General features: G+C 32.1%; 1 protein-coding gene across 3 annotated transcripts in view; it reads right to left on the reverse strand.

The window, feature by feature from the left end:
* Positions 1 to 19,271, reverse strand: part of LOC115887912 (protein MTSS 2) — a 94,288-nt gene that overhangs the window by 57,581 nt on the left and 17,436 nt on the right. The window lies entirely within an intron of this gene.

A 19,271-nucleotide genomic window follows, 5' to 3' on the forward strand; every position in this document is an offset into this window, starting at 1 on the left:
AAAAAATATAACAGTAAACAATTTCATTTGTACAAAAGATTTACATAAAAATATGGCGTTTTCATATAAATGTTTTCCTTTTTGTAAACTAAACGCATAAAGGCTAGTAACGCCTAATCCTAAATCATAATGGTCACATATACATTTACATATAATATATACAGGGTGATCCGAACTGTATTCCGGAAACTTCGGCAGCATATTCTGCAGATAAAAATAAGTAAAAAACTTCGTATAAATGTATGTCCTTAAATGCTTAGTTTCGGAGATACAGGGTGTAGAAGTTTCATTTTTATTTCGATTTTTTCTAAATAATTTCTGAAGTAACGTCAATATTTGGATGAAAATTGGTGTCTGGGAGTTTTTTGACATGACAAATTTGATTTTGATGTCAATATGACTCCTGCTTGTAGAGGGCGCCACCTACATATTTTTCAACTGGTGTGAAGGCTAATAACTTTTCGTCAGTACGTGTATAAAATTACCGAGTAAAAAATATATATTTGCGACATTTTTTACGTAAAAAAGGTTTCTTGGTAAAAATCGCTACGAGTAATGGTTCTCGAGATATTTGGAATCAAAATTATCAATACCTGTCATCACTGACATAAAAATAAAAATCTCCCGAATTTATTATTTCAGTCAAATAACTATCTACTCAACGTGTTTATTTTTTTGTCAATAATGACATGTATTGACTATTTCCATTCTAATGTAAACGAAATGAACAGTTGAAATAGTTTCAGGTTTGTACAGGGTGCACCAAATTGAAAATGGTAACTATAATAAAACTAATGGTCAAACGAGGCATTTTTGGGCTTGGCTATATAGCTAATATTTAAGTAGTTTAGTTTTTAACAATGCAGTTATTGAAACTATACCAACACTTCAAGTACGAGGTTTGTATGTGCACGATCCATGTGCGGCAAATGCAGATCCTATATTAGCATAAACTGTATTTGAAAAAGTTATGTACATTCAAGGTTTGCAGTTTTGTTGAAAATAATTTATGTTTATTACTTTACCTTCACATTTCAGTTTGTACTTTTAATAATACGGTAAAATCAAAAATATATATGTTTTTAATTTCTATGGGTTTCTCAGCCAAGTTATATTTTTGTTGACAAAAATTCCTAAAAAATGCGTTTTACTTTATTTTTGTGTCCGTTCTTATTAATGTGTTGAAAATTAATGAAATGAATGGCGTTGTTATGGGTGTGTTTAGTTGTACTCATTCTTTTCAACGAAACGTCAAAGTTGTTACTTCTCACAGATAAGAGGTAAATGGCTAAATTTTATGTTTAAAATTATAAATTGTTGTTGTTCTTGTGCTCTTTTTACATTTATATTATTGTTTGGATTGAAAATGGCTCGGCAAGCTGCAGGTATGTGTTCTACAAAAACCTATTATTTATTTTGATATTCTCTATACTAACGATTTTTTTGCAACTAAAAGTTAGGCGTACAGAAAATTTGATTAAATTTGTGACATTTTTATTATTACTTAGAGATTTAGTTGCGCATTTCGAAGAATTCAGCATATTGTCTATATGTATACGTTTAACTTAGTAAACATTGGACTTTCATACAGTAAAATAAAATACTGCGACTTTTTGCGATTTTGCTGGTAAAATGAGAAAAACATTCTTGGTTTCCTCTAATTTACCAATCAGTGATATACTAATGCGAGGTGTAAACCGCGATGGCATTGTTGTGTATAAAGTGATCGCATTAGTGCCATTAGCAGTATAGCACAATTTGGCATTAGTAGCGAATTTACTGGTATGGACATTGCTCGCGGATCAGTCGTAGCATTAGTAGTATTAGTTGCGATATTACTACTGGCATTAGTGGCATTGACCGTGGAAACACTGGAAGAGTGATTTTTCTTTTTTTTTAGAATCGACGAATTATCCTTTATTGTGTTCATATTATTTCCTCTTTAATTGAAAATAGCAATAATTTATATGTATAAGGTCTACATAAAAAAATTTCGATCAACTATCTGTGTCAAATACCCCACTGTGCGCCAGTTGGGGGTTAAGTGAAAAAAAAACGACATGGGCGTCGCTTTGTGTTGTGACAATTTCAAATGTTAATAAAATTGTATAAAAAATGTTAACACGTAAAGAAGGCTCTAATTACGTGGTTTTTGCGTGAAACAACATTCAATAACTCAACTTTACCGGATATTCAACTCTTCCGACACAACATTTTATAGCATCACAACTTCACACACCGATATGATCGACAAGCAAAAATTGATTCAAGCAGCTCGACGAAACAAGTGAGTAAACAAAGTGCCCATTACCTAATCAAAACATATTTGCATTTATTTAAGGCTCACCCTGTATATCCAGACCCAATTTTGAAAAAACCCGACAGACAACTTTCCCTTATATATTGACATCAATTAGACCATTAAAAATGACCGAAAGATATAAAAACATTCGTAATATACGTTTTTGGCGACCCAGATTTAGAAAGATTCGGATCTAGAACAAAAAAAGGCCAATAAAATAGTACCGTGACACTCCGGTCTTTGCTTTGGTGAAACGGTACCATTTTTCGTCGGTCAGATCATCAAGTCGCGATGGTTTTTTTGACCCCGGACCACTTCCTAAATCGTGAAAAGACAATTTGGGTGGTACCGCAGAGCTCGAAATAGGCGAACAGAGAGAATGGTACCGGTGAGTCACGATTTGACAGGGAAAAAAGGTGCAGAAAATGATGTCATTGTACAGAACTTTACGTTTATTGGGAAGTAAAATAATGGTTTAATAAGAGGGCAAGTTCACAATGCGGTAGATGAGTATTAATCACAGACAAGAAGAGGAAAATGCATGTTTTTAAATAATGGTTTTAAAAAATAGTTCATATAATTACATATTGAACAAAAAAAAATCGTTGATATCGGTTAAGAAATGCCTCTAATATAAAATAATTAAATATTGGTAATTTAAATGGCCGGGCAAACGCTCTCTACCGCGCCTTGCCGCTGTGACGTCACCCGCCGTTCTTCTGGTTAAGTGGAGCCAGACGCGTGTTTATTTTACACAGTTTGCTTTTAAACGCTGTTGAATCCGAGTCAAAATTTTAGTTATTTGTGTTAATTAATACATAATTAGAGTAATTAGTGATAATAGTAATGGATGATAACCCTGATATTTTTTATTGATTCTAATAGAGTTTTTTATTCTCTTTAATTTTTACCTCTTGAAGTTTTTCGCTATAACAAACCGTTTTCGAGTTATTTACATTTTTTCCCAAAAAGTACCAAAATTCAAGATGGCGGCCGATTTTTTTTGATGACGCACACATCGGACAAATGGGGACTTTTAGTATGTTAATAAGGGTTACTAAGGCTAACTATTTTCAATGGTCGCAGCTTTCTAAAAATTTTTGCAATTTCAACATGGTGAATGTCATAACTGCACTGGGGTACTAGACTTTGTTCCCGAAATACCTATTTACTTAAATTCTTTATTTAAAATTTTCTGTGTATCAGTTAATAAATAATGAAACCATCGCTATCATCTTGTTTCTGCAAGATAAAAACAGTGGTGTTGTAGTGCGAAAGATGGCAGGCCACCTCAATGCCAGATGGCCTTTCTGGCACCGCCAAACAACATATGGCAGATTGTTGCGACTGGTTATTTACATTTCTTCAGAGCGGATCTTTTTTTTTTGGGTCATATTTCACCGTTTAGGAGGCATATCAACGAAGCTGTACCATAAACGGAAATGCATCTTTCTGTCTATGAAACACATGGAACAATATTGGCAGTTTTGTCTTAACGCTAGTTCTAGAAAATGGTTGTGAAAAAAAAACGGTATCGTTTTATACGTATGTAAAATTTCAAATGTCATCGATCGTCATTTCCAAGCCAACTGTACACCGTTTCTTTTCGATCATACGATAGTTCATTATCATGAAGTATTACTATATACAGGGTTGTTCAATACATACGACACGGAGTATTGTAGCTAAACGATGATATTTTTACAAATTGTAAGTTTTGGGTTCGATGAAGGACTATTAGAGGTACAATTTAAAAATAATTTTACAAGATACAGAGTGTCCCAAATAAGTAAAAAATATCAAAGTTGTATTTTTTTAAATGGAACACCCTGTATATTATTACATTTTTAGTTCTACGATTAAAATAAAGGTAAATTTGATTAAGATTTATTATACTTAAACCTTACCGTTTTTGAAATATTTTCAATTTTGTGAAATTGCAGTAAAATTTTAAGGCTTCATTTCTCCAAAAGGGTATCAAAGTTTTTAATACTAAATATTTACTGAAGTTTATTTACTGATCAGTTATTGTGTTGCAATAATAAAAATAATACTACCTTATACAAAGTGTCTAAAAATTTATTTTAAATAATTATTAGCTTAAAACGGCAATAACTTGTTTAATTTAAATGGAACACCCTGTATATTTTACGAGAATCAGATCCACAATTTAATTGTCTATCAAATTATATTATACCATTTTTTACCTATCTCTTTAAGTTTTCGTAGAAAATGCATTTTCTTGTAATTTCAGAATTTATTTATCAATATACCCATGGACTATTGACATTTTAGATTATTTTTAAAGATGTACCAAATTTTTAAAGAGTACAGATACTAATATTGTCGATATAATTCGTTTATTTCATTAAAAAATAAAAAAAAACTGTTTAGATATTTATTAAAGAGGACCAATTAATATGATTCCAGTATTCAAACTACATTAACTGACTGTTTGCGTTGATTAATAATAATTGCTCCAAATACTAAAAAACTGAATTTTGTATGGGCATTAGACAGTGTGATAAAAAGTAACACCTTAAAAATGATATTTCATTTTTTAATAAATGCTTATTTATAACAACAGAGACTTTAATTTGATAACTTATTATTATATTGATTTCTGACTCAAATCCACATTTATTTATAATAATTTATTAACGAACACAATTAAGTATGTAATTAATTAGTATATGGGCGGAAATAATGGTGTTATATTTAATTAATGGTATACTCTTTTATAAAGATTTAAATAGTTTTCTTTTTGCATACAAATGGGCTAGTAATATTATCGTTTTGCTAAAAACGATAATGTTACTAGTCTGTACATTTTGTACATTTGTTGCTTTAAAAACAATCTAAAATGTCAATATTCCATGGATATATTGATAAATGAGATCTAAATTAAAATAAAATGCATTTTCTACAAAAACTTGAAGGGATAGGTAAAAAATGGTATAATACAATTTGATAGACAATTTAATTGTGCATCTTAATTTAAATTAAAGAAGTTATTGCCGTTTGAAGCTAATAATTATTTAAAATAAATTTTTAGACATTCTGTATAAGGTAGTATTATTTTTATTATTGCAACACAATAACTGATCAATAAATAAACTTCATTAAATATTTAGTATTAAAAACAATGATACCCTTGGAGAAATGAAGCTTTAAAATTTTTTACTGCAATGTCACTTCACGGTAAGGTTTAAGTATAATAAACCTTAATCAAATTTACCTTTATTTTAATCGTAGAAACTAAAAATGTAATAATATACAGGGTGTTCCATTTAAAAAAATACAACTTTGATATTTTTTATTTATTTGGGACACTCTGTATCTTGTAAAAATATTTTTAAATTGTAGCTCTAATAGTCCTTCAACGAACCCCAAACATACAATTTGTAAAAATATCATCGTTTAGCCACAATACTCCGTGTCGTATGTGGTGAACAACCCTGTATATCTGGTTTTGTATATCTTGGCTATCTTTGTTTTGTAACAGTAACTTAATTCTATTTAAATTATTTGTCTAAGATTCTAACACAGTAGCATTTTAGATGTTGTACTATTAAAAAACAAATCAGTCTGACAAACAAACAGTTTCGTTTCCCTTTCCCGACAGATTTTCCGCTATTTTTCACGCTATCGTTTCCCGATTAGTGAAAGACGTTGAGGTTCTATCTGGCGACCTCGCGCCTATTTTTAGCCTCCTTGGCCACGATCCAAAAGGTGTAAATCCGGGAAAAACAACGACGTTTCGTTGCATAACTACCCTATGCCGGCATTATGCACGTTCAATGTTCATCGAAGGCCGATTCGAGAATATACGCACACTATATCGTGGATATCGTTTTTATAAAAATTGGATGAAAATCTATACCAATATATAAAATCCTAAAGTGACTGACATACTGATTAATCACGATCCTGCTCAAACCACTCAACGTAAGAAGCTCAATTTTGGCATACAGGTTGATTCTAGGGTGTAGAGGTTCGATAAGAAGGGATTTTTCGAAATTCCAGTTCCAAGAGGGCGAAACCACCCCTCAAATATTACAATATTTTTTATTTAAAAAACGGCCAAATTTCCGAAAAGAAGCTTAAACACGTATATTTTATTTTGTTTTTTTACATATTTTGAGATTTTTTAAAAATGTATACAGGGTGTTTTGAAAAATCTGGTCATTGATTAATTACGATCCTGCTTAAAGCGCTTGACGTAAAAAGCTGATTTTTGGAAAACAGATTGACTTTAGGGTATAGAGGTTCGATAAGAAGGGATTTTTCGAAACTCGAATTCTAAGGGGGTGAAACTATCCCTCAAATATTAAAATATTTTTTATGTAAAAACCGGTGAGTTTTTCGGAAAAACTCTTAAACACGTATATTTGATTTTGTTGTTTTACATATTTTCAGATTTTTTATAAATTTATACAGGGTGTTTCATAAAATATGACCATTGAGTAATCACGATTCTGCTTAAACTGCTTGACGTTTAAAGATGGTTTTTGGCAAACGGATTGACTGTGGGGTGTAGAGGTTCGATAAGGAGGGGTTTCTCAAATCTAAAATCCAAGAGGGTAAAAACGCCCCTTAAATATTACAATATTTGTTATTTAAAAAACGGTTAGTCTTTCGGGAAAACGCTTGGACAAGCATAATTTATTTGTTTTTTTTACATATTTTGAAATTTTTGAAAAAATCATACAGGGTGTTCCATAAAGTTGGGTAATTCTTAACCACGATTCTGCTTAAACTGCTTGACGTAAAAAGCTTATTTTTGGCAAACGGATTTTTTGAAAGTAAAATTCCAACGAGATGAAACTACCCCTCAAATATTACCAAGTTATATAATAATATCGCCATATTGTTTTTTCTCATGTTGACATAAATGTGAGAAAATTTTATCCAGTTTGTATGTTAATGGAAATTCTTGCTTTGCTTTATCATCGCCATTACAAATGATTAATTCAACGCGAACGAAGTCGCTGGTACACGCTAGTATCTTATAAATTTAAATAATTTTTTTTTGAACTTATTCTCTGAGTGGGTGAATATACAGGGTGGTCCGAACTGTATTCCGGAAACTTCGGCAGCATATTCTGCAGATAAATTTGATTCTCTTGGTAAAAATCGTTACGAGCCACCGTTCTCAAGATATTCAGAATGGAAATAGTCAATACATGTCATTATTGACAAAAAATAAACACGTTGAGTAGATACCGTATGATTGAAAAAAAAACGGCGCCCAGTTGGCTGGGAAATGACGATCGCTGACATTTCCCATATAATTTTACGTATAAAATGACAGCGATCTTCATTTCATAGCCATCGCTGACGCCGTTTTTATTCGTCCTTACGGTAGTTATTTCAGTGAAATAATAAATTTGAGAAATTTTTATTTTTTAAATTAATCATAAAATTTTCTGCAAAAAATTACGATAAAACAGTTTCTGTTGGACTTTTGGCACAAAAACTTTCAAATTTATGATCTCAGTCTAATAACTATTTAGTCAACATGTTTAATTTATGTCAATGATGACAGGTAATTTCGATTCCAAATATCTAGAAAACCAATACCCGTAACGGTTTTTACCAAGAGACGTCGTAAATGTATATTTTTTTACTCAGTAGTTTTATACAGGTACAGACGAAAAGTTAGTACTCTTCAACCAGTTAAAAAATATGTAGGTGGCGCCCTCTACTAGTAGCAGGGTGCAAGGATTTAAATCAACTTGATTTAAATCAACGGATTTCTTTTATTTTAATTATGGATTTAAATAAAAAAATCAACTTGTTTAAAAACTTATGATAAATCGAAAGATAACTTTAAACATTATAAAAACTTTTCCTATAAAGCTATAAAAAAGAATTCCTATATCAAATATACCCTATATCTATTCGTCAAATAAGTACACTCGCTAGTTTCAACGTTTAAATAATTTAATAGATTGAAAAATAATTTTAAAAGATATAACATATAACACATATACAGGGTGGTCCGAACTGTATTCCGGAAACTTCGCCAGCATATTCTGCATATAAAAATAATTAAAAAAGTTCGGAGAAACAAAAATTTATTAAAAACCTTTCTTTTAATTAACTGAATTATTTACATTTAATAAATACATTAAAAATATATTAAAATCTAACAATTCTAATGAGTATTTCAATAGTTTAGTTTCTATAAACATTAAAATAAACTGTAGGCCAATAAATAAACAAAAATATTGCACAATATCGTGACAACTAAATGTTTGGACACTTTAAAAAATAACAGTTCTAATATGGCGTTACATCGGCATGAACTTTTGCAACCACTGCAAGTCTGTTTGGCATTGTTTTTATTAATGATTGACATATGCCTTAATATCATCGTCAAATAGGCAACAGTTTCTTGAGGATCGTGGCACAATTTTTGTTTTGTTTTATGCCATGTACCTATGTTTATGTCTCGATAACATTAAGGTCCGGACTGTGCGAAGGCTATGAGGAGACCTTGATGTTCATGTCCCTAAACCATTTTTTAGTAGTTTTAGCCGTATGGCATGCCCCGCCATCCTGTTGAAATATAAAATTATTGTCCTGGTCTTTATCAGAACAATTGGTTACAAGGACCTTTGTCCTTCCCACTTGACACAAGAATATTTTTCAAAATTTTTTGATTTTTTGACGCATCAATTATGCCTTCTATCACCTCATACTTTTCTGGGCCTATTTTGGACATACACCTTCAAATCATAATGCCTTTAGGAAATTTCACTGTCCTTTTGAGGCAATCTTTATCAAATAGACACTCTAGCGGTGTTCGATTATATTTATTATATCGATATTAAGTTGGCTCATGTGCACATGTAATGCGTGCATTTGCGATTGGAATAATTAGCGTCGGATTGGAAAATAATCAAATATTTTACCTTAATGTCATTTTTGTAGTTTGTGACATCAGAAGTTCCAATCCGACGCTGATAATTCTAATCGCAATCTGCAAGTTCAATGATTACATATGCACGCATGCATGATCTTTATGAAAGATGGACAGTGGAATTTCCTAAAGACATTATGCTTTTAGAGTTTATGTTCGCAATGGGTCTAGGAAGGTTTGGGGTGGTAGAAAGGCACAACTAATGTGTCAAAATATCAAGAAATTTTGAAAAACAGTTTTGTGCGAAGTGAATTTTATATTTCAACAGGATGGCGGGGCATGCCGTACGTCTAAAACTACTAAAAAATGGTTTCGGGACATGAACATCAAGGTCCCCTCATTGCCTTCGCACAGTCCGGACCTTAATGTTATCGAGACATGTAGCATAAAACAAAACAAAAATAATTGTGCCTCGATCCACGATCCCCAAGAAACCGTTGACCATTTGACGAAGATATTCAGTGAATTATGGCAAAATTTTTAGTCTGGCGTATGTCAATCATTAATAAAAACAATGCCAAACAGGCTTGCAGTGGTTGCAAAAGTTCATGCCGATGTAACGCCATATTAGAACAGTTATTTTTTAAAGTGTCCGAACATTTAGTTGTCACGATATTATGCAATATTTGTGTTTATTTATTGGCCTACACTTTATTTTAATGTTTATAGAAACTAAACTATTGAAATACTCATTAGAAATGTTAGATTTTAATCAAAGACATTATAAATATAGACCGAACATCTCATTCATAAATACTCGTTGGTAGTGTATCAAACATTCCAATGTGTCAAACAAGGACAGAAGAGACAGAGAAGTCTTAAATTTCCGACCCCGGCAACTAGGCGCATTTGGATTGTTCCTTGATTGTTCTAATGGCCAGTGGCGTATCGTTTTTTGGAACGAATTTAATTAGTAAAGTAAAAGTAAAGTAATTAGTAAAATGTTTACTCCATATTAATATACTACATTAACACTTTTTCGTCAGATGAGTTTTGTTATAAGGTCTAATATAATAATATAATTAATATCCCACATATACTTATGTTGAAACGTTAGTAGGTAGTTTTCGAAAATCGCTCCAACGTCGATTTTTAATTTAAACTTTCAGTTAATTCTATATAAACTTTCAGTTACTTTTGAATATTTATAGGGTGACTCAGGCTTCCGAAACAGTTCTATATTAGGTTTGTGGTTGGTGACTTTTCTTTCAATTTTTTTTCAGAATATGGAGGCAATGGTAAAGCACATTTTAGACATTTTTTGTAAACATAGGTGGCCTGAACATATTTTCAAACTAAAGTTGTAGATTTGCCGTTAAATTTCCATTCCAGAAATACCTAGGGTTGCCACCTGTCCTTTTTGAAAAGGACAGTCCTTTTTGGAATAACTTGTCCTTTTGACTTTTTTGACTTAAAAAGTCATTTTTATTTACGTATTTTCCCTGAGAGAAAATTACCTACAGCAAACAGAAATATTATTTTCGTCCAAATTTAATTAGAGATGTTATAAAACTTATAAATACATCTTCCTTGTTTAGAATAGGCAACATTATTTAGAACTTCCGTTTAATCTCAAATGATAATTTAGGTTTTAGTTTTACCTTTTTTGATTTTAAAAAGAACTTTTTAAAATTAGTAATTAGTAACGATTTAGTTAGTTCGCAATCGATAGCTTCCTGTAAAGTACTATGTAATAGTTGTTTAATCTTGTATTATTAATAACTTCCTATACCAAAAATCAATTTTTAATGACAAAATTGTATTTTTTTTTTAAATATAAGACAAGATTTGACTTTCGGTCTTCTTCTTGTATTATGATGGCTCTGATACGAGGCAATTACCTTTTAGTCTCTCAATAGAAGGCATTTATCATTAAAAGTATCAAATCTGTGTGCTACAGTATGGGATTTCTGTCGCATAATAATGAATATTACGTTTATTTACAAATCCATTACTTTTAAAGGTAGCTTCATCAGACAATCAAAATTTAGTTAAATGTCCCAATCTTCATGAACTGTATTAAGCATATGTATTGCGGTTTGAATCACCCCGAGAGTCACCCTGTATGTTGACAAAAATATTTTGAAAATGTGCGTTACAATGGCCCTCATCTTATGTAAAAAATTGAAATAAAAATTACAAACCTAAAACGTAATAGGTAAAAAGCTTTTTTGGAGGCCTGGGTCACTCTGTATATAGGTATGTATAAAACTAGTAGCCTAAGAATTATTTACAGTTCGTCCCATTCTAAAAGAGGTATTCTCTAGAAAGAGGTATTTGTACGGTGGTAAAAATTGTTTAAACGAGGCCGAAGGGGCAGATATAATAATGCAATAAAATGTAAAAAGGGCGGGTAAACACCTTTGTTTATTTGTTGAGCAAAATTCCTTTAAAATATCGTATATAATGACCAAAATATGATGCAATTTTAAGAAAAAAATATCACTTTCTGGCTTATTATAAAGTTTCAAATGCAACGTTTATATTCAAATTTGTTATGATCTACAACAGTTAAGTAGTAATTGAGACGAATTATAATTCAATTACCGGCTACTACGTTCTTGTTTTAATAGCTCAAAATTCAACAAATATAATTAGAAATTATTTTAATTGTGAGAGGCTCCCTTGTGGGACGCCTATGTACGGCGATTACGGCGCGGCTGAAACAATACCTACCTGTGAAGAGACAAATTCGGGTAATTTGAGCTTATTTTCCACACATTTGACACTGTCGTACCATATTGAAAATTCGCAGATTCAAAAGTACGTTAAACAAAAGCAAAAACTACTGAAAAACACTGAAAAGTTCACTTCGGACTTGATTCCGACTTCAAACACACCGTAAGCTAAACGTAGTACACTATAACGGACCAAAGGCCGTCGCGAGGGGTGGTGGGACGGACGGCTCATTTCATTCTGTAAGACTAGCAGCGACGTTGCCAATAGTTCTAGACGTTTCAGCACATTAAACAGTAAACATGTCTTTAATAGTAACGCATATATCCTCTAGTTAATAACATATTATTACGCATGCTTCTTTAAAAAATAAACTATTAATTTAATTAAGAAATTGAGATTTATTGATATCCGGTAAAGGTTTTAAAGTCACCTTTTCTGCAAATTAAACTAAGTAGATAGGCGCAAATTTGAGATGTGGCAATGTCGCCTTCTCTATCTCAGTTGGTTTTTACAGTACGTAGTCAACCTCCGATTGTTTGATCGGGTTAAAATGTCTAATGTGATATCTGTTCCTACTAAATCTATGATTTTAATATATTTTTGATGTATTTCTTAAATGTAAATAATTCAGTTAATGAAAATAAAGGTTTTTAATAAATTTTTGTTTGTCCGAACATTTAGTTGTTAGGGCTCGTAGATACAGGGTGTAGAAGTTTCATTTTTATTTCGATTTTTTTCCAAATAATTTCTGAAGTAACGTCAATATTTGAATGAAAATTGGTGTGTGGGAGTTTTTTGACATGAGAAATTTGATTTTGATGTCAATATGACTCCTATTTGTAGGGGGCGCTACCTACATGTGTTTTAGCTATTTTGAAGAGTAATAACTTTTCGTCCGCACCTGATCCCTAAATTGATTCCCCAGCATTGACGTCCCCAGACAATTAAATCTGCTTTTAAACATGATAAAAAAACAAAATGTTAGTAATCTTGAGCACGAGCCGCTTTAAGTCCCGTAATTTTGTATTACGCACTGGCACAGAGTTGGCGACTCTTTCGCCAATTCAAGGTCGCGTAGTATTTACCGTTTCAGGCTATCCGAGTGTCCGATTTTGATCGTCCGATTGAATTTGATCAGCGATTTGTGAAAACGGCCGTAATAACGTATCAGGGACACCATTGCGATGTTGTCAATTGTTAAGACATTTCTAGACATATCAGCATGGAAGAAATACAAAGGTCCCACTGAGAATGTATTATTTTCTTATGATTTTATATACAACTAGCGTGTACCAGCGACTTCGTTCGCGTCGAATTAATCATTGGTAATGGTGATGATAAAGCAAAGCAAGAATTTCCATTAACATACAAACTGGATAAAATGTTCTCACATTTATGTCAGCAGCATGAGAAAAAACAATATGGCGATATTATTATATAACTTGGTAATGTTTGAGGGGTTGGAATCATCTCGTTGGAATTTGACTTTCGAAAAATCCGTTTGCCAAAAATAAGCTTTTACGTCAAGCAGTTTAAGCAGAATCGTCGTAAAGAAATTACCCTTTTTGGAACACCATGTATGATTTTTTAAAAAATTTCAAAATATGTAAAAAAACCAAATAAATTATGGTTGCGTCCAAGCGTTTTCCCGAAAGACTAACCGTTTTTTAAATAGCAAATATTGTAATATTTGAGGGGCGTTTCCACCCTCTTGGAATTTGAGATTCGAGAAACCCCTCCTTATCGAACCTCTACACTCCACCGTCAATCCGTTTGCGAAAAATCAGCTTTAAACGTCAAGCAATTTAAGCAAAATCGTGATTACTCAATGGTCATATTTTATGAAACACCCTGTATAAATTTATAAAAAGTCTTAAAATCTGTAAAACAACAAAATAAAATATATGTACGTGTTTAAGAGTTTTTCCGAAAAACTCACCGGTTTTTAAATAAAAAATATTTTAATATTTGAGGGATAGTTTCACCCCCTTAGAATTCGAGTTTCGAAAAATCCCTTCTTATCGAACCTCTACACCCTAAAGTCAATCTGTTTTCCAAAAATCAGCTTTTTACGTCGAGCGCTTTAAGGAGGATCGTGATTAATCAATGACCAGATTTTTCGAAACACCCTGTATACATTTTTAAAAAATCTTAAAATATGTAAAAAAACTAAATAAAATATACGCGTTTAAGCGTTTTTTCGGAAACTTGACCGTTTTTTAAATAAAATATATTGTAATATTTGAGGGTTGGTTTCACCCTCTTGGAACTAGAATTTCGAAAAATCCCTTCTTATCGAACCTCTACACCCTAGAATCAACCTGTATGCTGAAACTGAGCTTCTTACGTTCAGTGGTTTGAGCAGGATCGTGATTAATCAGTATGTCAGTCACTTAAGAGACGCACCCGGTATACTGTAGTCCCTTAATATTTATTCAACATTAATTGACACGATCGCAAGAGAAACTTGGCAACGGCGCAATTATAGATACAGTTACAAGACCGTCAATCGGCCTACGAATCGAGAGCTTTCTAAACACCAACGAGCATCGCACTTTTTTTTGTTGTTTGTTTGCCTAGAGTACCATTTCATAACAGTACCCGGCACTTAGAACATCCAGTACATCGATTAATATATTATCTCTTTAGAGTGAGTTTGAGGCGTGTTAACGAATTTAAACCATTTTAACAGGGGGATAGGTACCTATAGAGAAAAATTTCTGATGTTAGAGAATCAGAATTGATAAAAAAAAATGGCGCCGGGAGGCACGTATAGCCGCCCATACAATATGTCAATAAAAAGTTGATAGGGAGTTCTTTTAGTTTCAAAGTAAAGGAATTTTTCCAATTTTGGTAGGCGTTTATTTCCCCTATCCGCCACCTGGGGTCGCGTCTAGTGATGTTAATATTTCAGAAATTTTTGATTGTTGAAGGAAATTTCCGAAACTTTCAGAAACTTTCGGAAATTTATAAAATTTTAGCAAATTTTACAATTTTACATATTTTTTGTTGATACAATAAAGCAATAAATTAGATAGACATTTGATACCAACATGTAAGTGGAAAAAAATCATTAAACATAATATTAGTTGTTATGTTTTTATAAACAATACATAACTCCTAAAAGTCATAAACATAACACAACAAAAATCATTTGGTTTGGTTGACACCCCTACTTTGTACATAAACCATGAACTTAAAAAAAAACACGAAATATAAATTTAAAAAACGTAAAACACAAATAACTGAATTATTCTATTTCGGAATACTTTCAGGCGCCGAGCTGGTCCCATCTTCATAGGGTATTATAGTAGTAGTAATACTGTCTTCGTCAGTTTCTATTTCCAAATCAGATATATTTGATGTATCATGCTTCTGATTCTGAAGGATGGACCTCTACCTCCACGAGTTCTAGTGGTTTTGGAGGAGTTTCATGTTGTTGAATATCATGCTCCATATCCACTTTTTGTTTTTGTAGTAATAATTTATTGTTATGAGCTACGAACATTATTTTGCCGGCTCTTTGTGCAGTTAAGCGATTACTTTTTTTAGTATGGATAAAACTGTAAGTACTGAAACTTCTCTCAGTGGCTGCAGATGACGTTGGTAAAGACAGCAGAGCAACAGGTAAATATGTTAGTATTTTAATAAAGCACGCTTTTAGATGTTTCAAAAAACTTTTAATAAGAGTAACTTTAACTCTACATATATGTTTCGGCTTGTTAGGCCTTTTTCAAGAGTTTTTTAAGAACTAAGGTCGATTTATAGATTGAAAACGGTGCGGTTCGACGTTGCGGTTGCGATTATTTCTATTGGCTATTACTAACGTTTCAAGGTCAACGTTCCTGTCGAAGTTAAAAGTTGGTTAACTTTTGACGTAAAACGCCAACCGCAACAACAACCGAAAAATTTATAATCAACAAAACATCCTGCGTATAAACGAACTTTTTACCGACCGTAACGTCGGGCGTCGAACCGCAACATTTTCAATCTATAAATCGACCTCTAATCGTCTAACTACACTGTAACTATATATATATTTGCTATGGGGGTGGGTTCAGAGAGTTTACAATAGGGGTAATAAAAAATGTGTTTAGAAATCCTTGTTGGTCGTTAACATTATTTTCGTTTTTAACAGATTTTAGTATGTCTAACTGTTCAAAGTAATTTAAGCGTCTACCTTTTGTTTCTCTGTGTAGTAAGTTAATTGAGTTTTCATTAATTTTGTGATTATTTACTATACAATGAGTTGCAAGACCAGAACTATGCTGGAGATTATTAAAATTCTTTACATGTTCTTTAATCCTTATATCTACATTTCTACCTGTTTGGCCTATGTACACGGCATCACAATCATTGCAATCCACCCTATATACACCCGACTTATTTTTGACATTAGTTTTGTCTTTATTATTTAATAAAATTTGACCTAAATTTCTTTTATTTACGTTAATAGTTTTACATCCTATTTTATTGAGATTATTTGATATTTTGTTAGTTAAATTAGGAATGTAGTTTAAAAGTGGATAATTGTTATTGTCTTTAGAATTAGCGGAATAAAAATTTTTCATTAATATTTTCTTTTGTTTTTTCTTTAGCATATTATCAATAAGGGAACACTTTTAAAATTCTCTGGGCTCAGTGGAAACATTACTAATCTATGAATTAAACTATGAAAGGGTGACATTTTGATTTGCCAGGATTGGTGTGATTGACTATGTATTACAGTGTCTGTGGTAGTGGGTTTTCTGTAAATATCAAATTGTAATCTATTAGACTGTTTTATAATTGTAACATCAAGAATTAATAGGTAAATATGTATTTCAACTGAGTATTTTTACACATTGCTTGCCACCAACTTAGACAGTCTACATTTTTAACTGACATCCAAACGTAGTCGAGAGCCCATAAACCCGATTTGGCGTAATAATTTGTTACATCTGTAAAAATGGCTTCTTTATTATTGACAAACTGAGGATGTTTGTTGGTGATATTGTTGATAAATTCCATAGCGGCTATGTGTTCTTCATTGTTAAGGTGCTCTCCCAGGAAACAGAGGGGCCAAGAGATTCGCGGCAACATGCATTGGTTTAAGAGCCATACGTTTTCCATTTTGTAAGGCGGAGAAGCATTCTTTTTCTTCTGATTTAAGAATAGGCATACTTGATACACTTTTGTTAAATTTTTGCTCAATGTCTTGAATTTTGAAAATAAATTTCTTGCAAAATTCGGATTTTTGCGAATATTCGCGATTTTGGGACCGAATATTTCGGAAATTTCTGAAATTTCCTGTAAAATTCGAATGGTACCGTTGATACCGATAGTTAAATAAGTGAAATATTTATTAGACCTGCCTTGTGGGACCAAACAAATAAAAACCATCATAATATATTGAAATTGTGAAATTCTCTAAACTTGTACCTTCTGGTATTTATTGGGTGTACACAGAATTTGCGTTTTTTATCTGCAGTTTTTACAATATAATATTTAACTGCATTTGAAGCTAAAAATAATTCCTCTTTAGAATCACTCATTTTAAACAAATATATTTTCAATCGACTGATTTGGTCTCAACGTCTATACTTGCAAAGCAGAGATCGTTGTTGTAGAATGTACTAATAATGTTTAGGAGGGGAGTTAATCAACGCGACCTTACAGATCTATTGTGTGTTCCCCTTTCTTGAGTTATAAAACAGTCTCAGGGCTTGAACAAAAGCCAGTATCTGAGACGGCTCCACAGAGGCCAGCTTTCAATCCTCGACATCAGCCGTATCAAAGTTCATGGCACGAACAGTCGTCGTCTCGGCGCACTCAGTGATAAGGTGTTCTGGTGTTTCCCCAGTTTCCCCACAGAATCTGCATTCGCCGTTATTATTTCTCAGCTTCAGCCTAGTGAGGTGTTCGTTGAGGAGACAATCTGAAGATTGTTTTTTACTTAAATCAAGGAAAACGTTTGATTTTCTCGGTCGTAAGTTCTGAGGAACTTTTTCGAGTGTCTTAGACCGTTGGGGGATATCCATTCCGGATTACGGATGGATCAGTTGGTTCCCGTTTTGAAAACAGAACGGTTCTGGTCCAGCTAGTGGAGCGTTCACTTCTTTTCTAGCTAGATCATTTGCTTTTTCATTCTATCTCTTGGTGAGCAGGTATCCAGACTAGGAGGACTTTAGAGATCGTTGTTACTATCACAGCTCCACTATGAACGGCACATTACTGAAGTGAATTTTGCGCAGTTCTTATCACTGCTTTTATCGTTTATCGCTTCTGACATTCGCCAAGTCTAATATCTAGTAAAATATATCTAATATATGTAATAGTTGAAATCCTTGCACTTACTTAAGGAACTCCCTGTATATAAAGGGATTTGGAAATTTTACACACGGACATTGTAAGTTAATAAAAATCTTGAAACATATTGAACTAAATTAAACAAAATCCAAACAGTAGTTTTCCAATGATGGCTCCGAACAGCAATATACACACTCATCAAAATTCCTTCCTTTCATTTTGTTTATACGCGTACCTACTTCAATTGTTTATATAGATAAAAATAATGTAAACAATACAGTTCACAGTACACTTGACTATTGCGAATACAAAGTTGGTTCGTATTACGTGTGTTATTGTTATGCAAAGCACTATTATGTTGTTGCCGTTATTAATATTTAAAAGAAATAATTAACAAACAGTAGACGGTGTAGAACAAGTGCCAATTAAAATATTTTATTAAAAAAAACATCGAACTCCCGTCTAATTTGCTTAGCAGGTAAAAGACCATACCATAACGTAGTATACCTAGATGTACAGAACAGAAACTGCAGCAACTATGATAAAAAATGTGTGGTTTTCATAGAAAATAAGGGCACCTGTAATTCATTTGAGAATGTTATAAATCGCTATTAATATTAAATAAATTTTATTAAAAATTGAACTAAAATTGTTAGTATCATTAAAAACAATTCAAATTCAAAAATTGTATCAGTCAAATTGCCTTATTTAAGGTGAATATTAAAGTAAATATAAATACAGCTCATTCTAAACTCTACTTATCTTTAAGAAAAATTTAAATCATTGGTGCAATTGGGCCTTAATGCCATATGGAATGAATAATAGTATTAATAATGTACACATTATAATAATAATAAATTTTATATCATAGTGTGTATTAAAACTACTAAAACACTTTTAAATTGGTATTATATTAACAAAGTAACAAATTTCTCAACCAAAATATTTGTGGTCTGAAAAGGACCTTTGTTTTCCCATGTTCGTCAAGGTAGGTAATGGGTAAACGGTAAAAAAAAACAGGATAATGAAATTGAAAAAATTACAAAAATTGTTTAAAAATGCATTCCTCTTGCA

This window comes from Sitophilus oryzae, unplaced genomic scaffold, assembly GCF_002938485.1.
Source record: "Sitophilus oryzae breed Bouriz unplaced genomic scaffold, Soryzae_2.0 scaffold_682_pilon_pilon, whole genome shotgun sequence".
In the NCBI taxonomy this organism is placed as follows: domain Eukaryota; kingdom Metazoa; phylum Arthropoda; class Insecta; order Coleoptera; family Curculionidae; genus Sitophilus; species Sitophilus oryzae.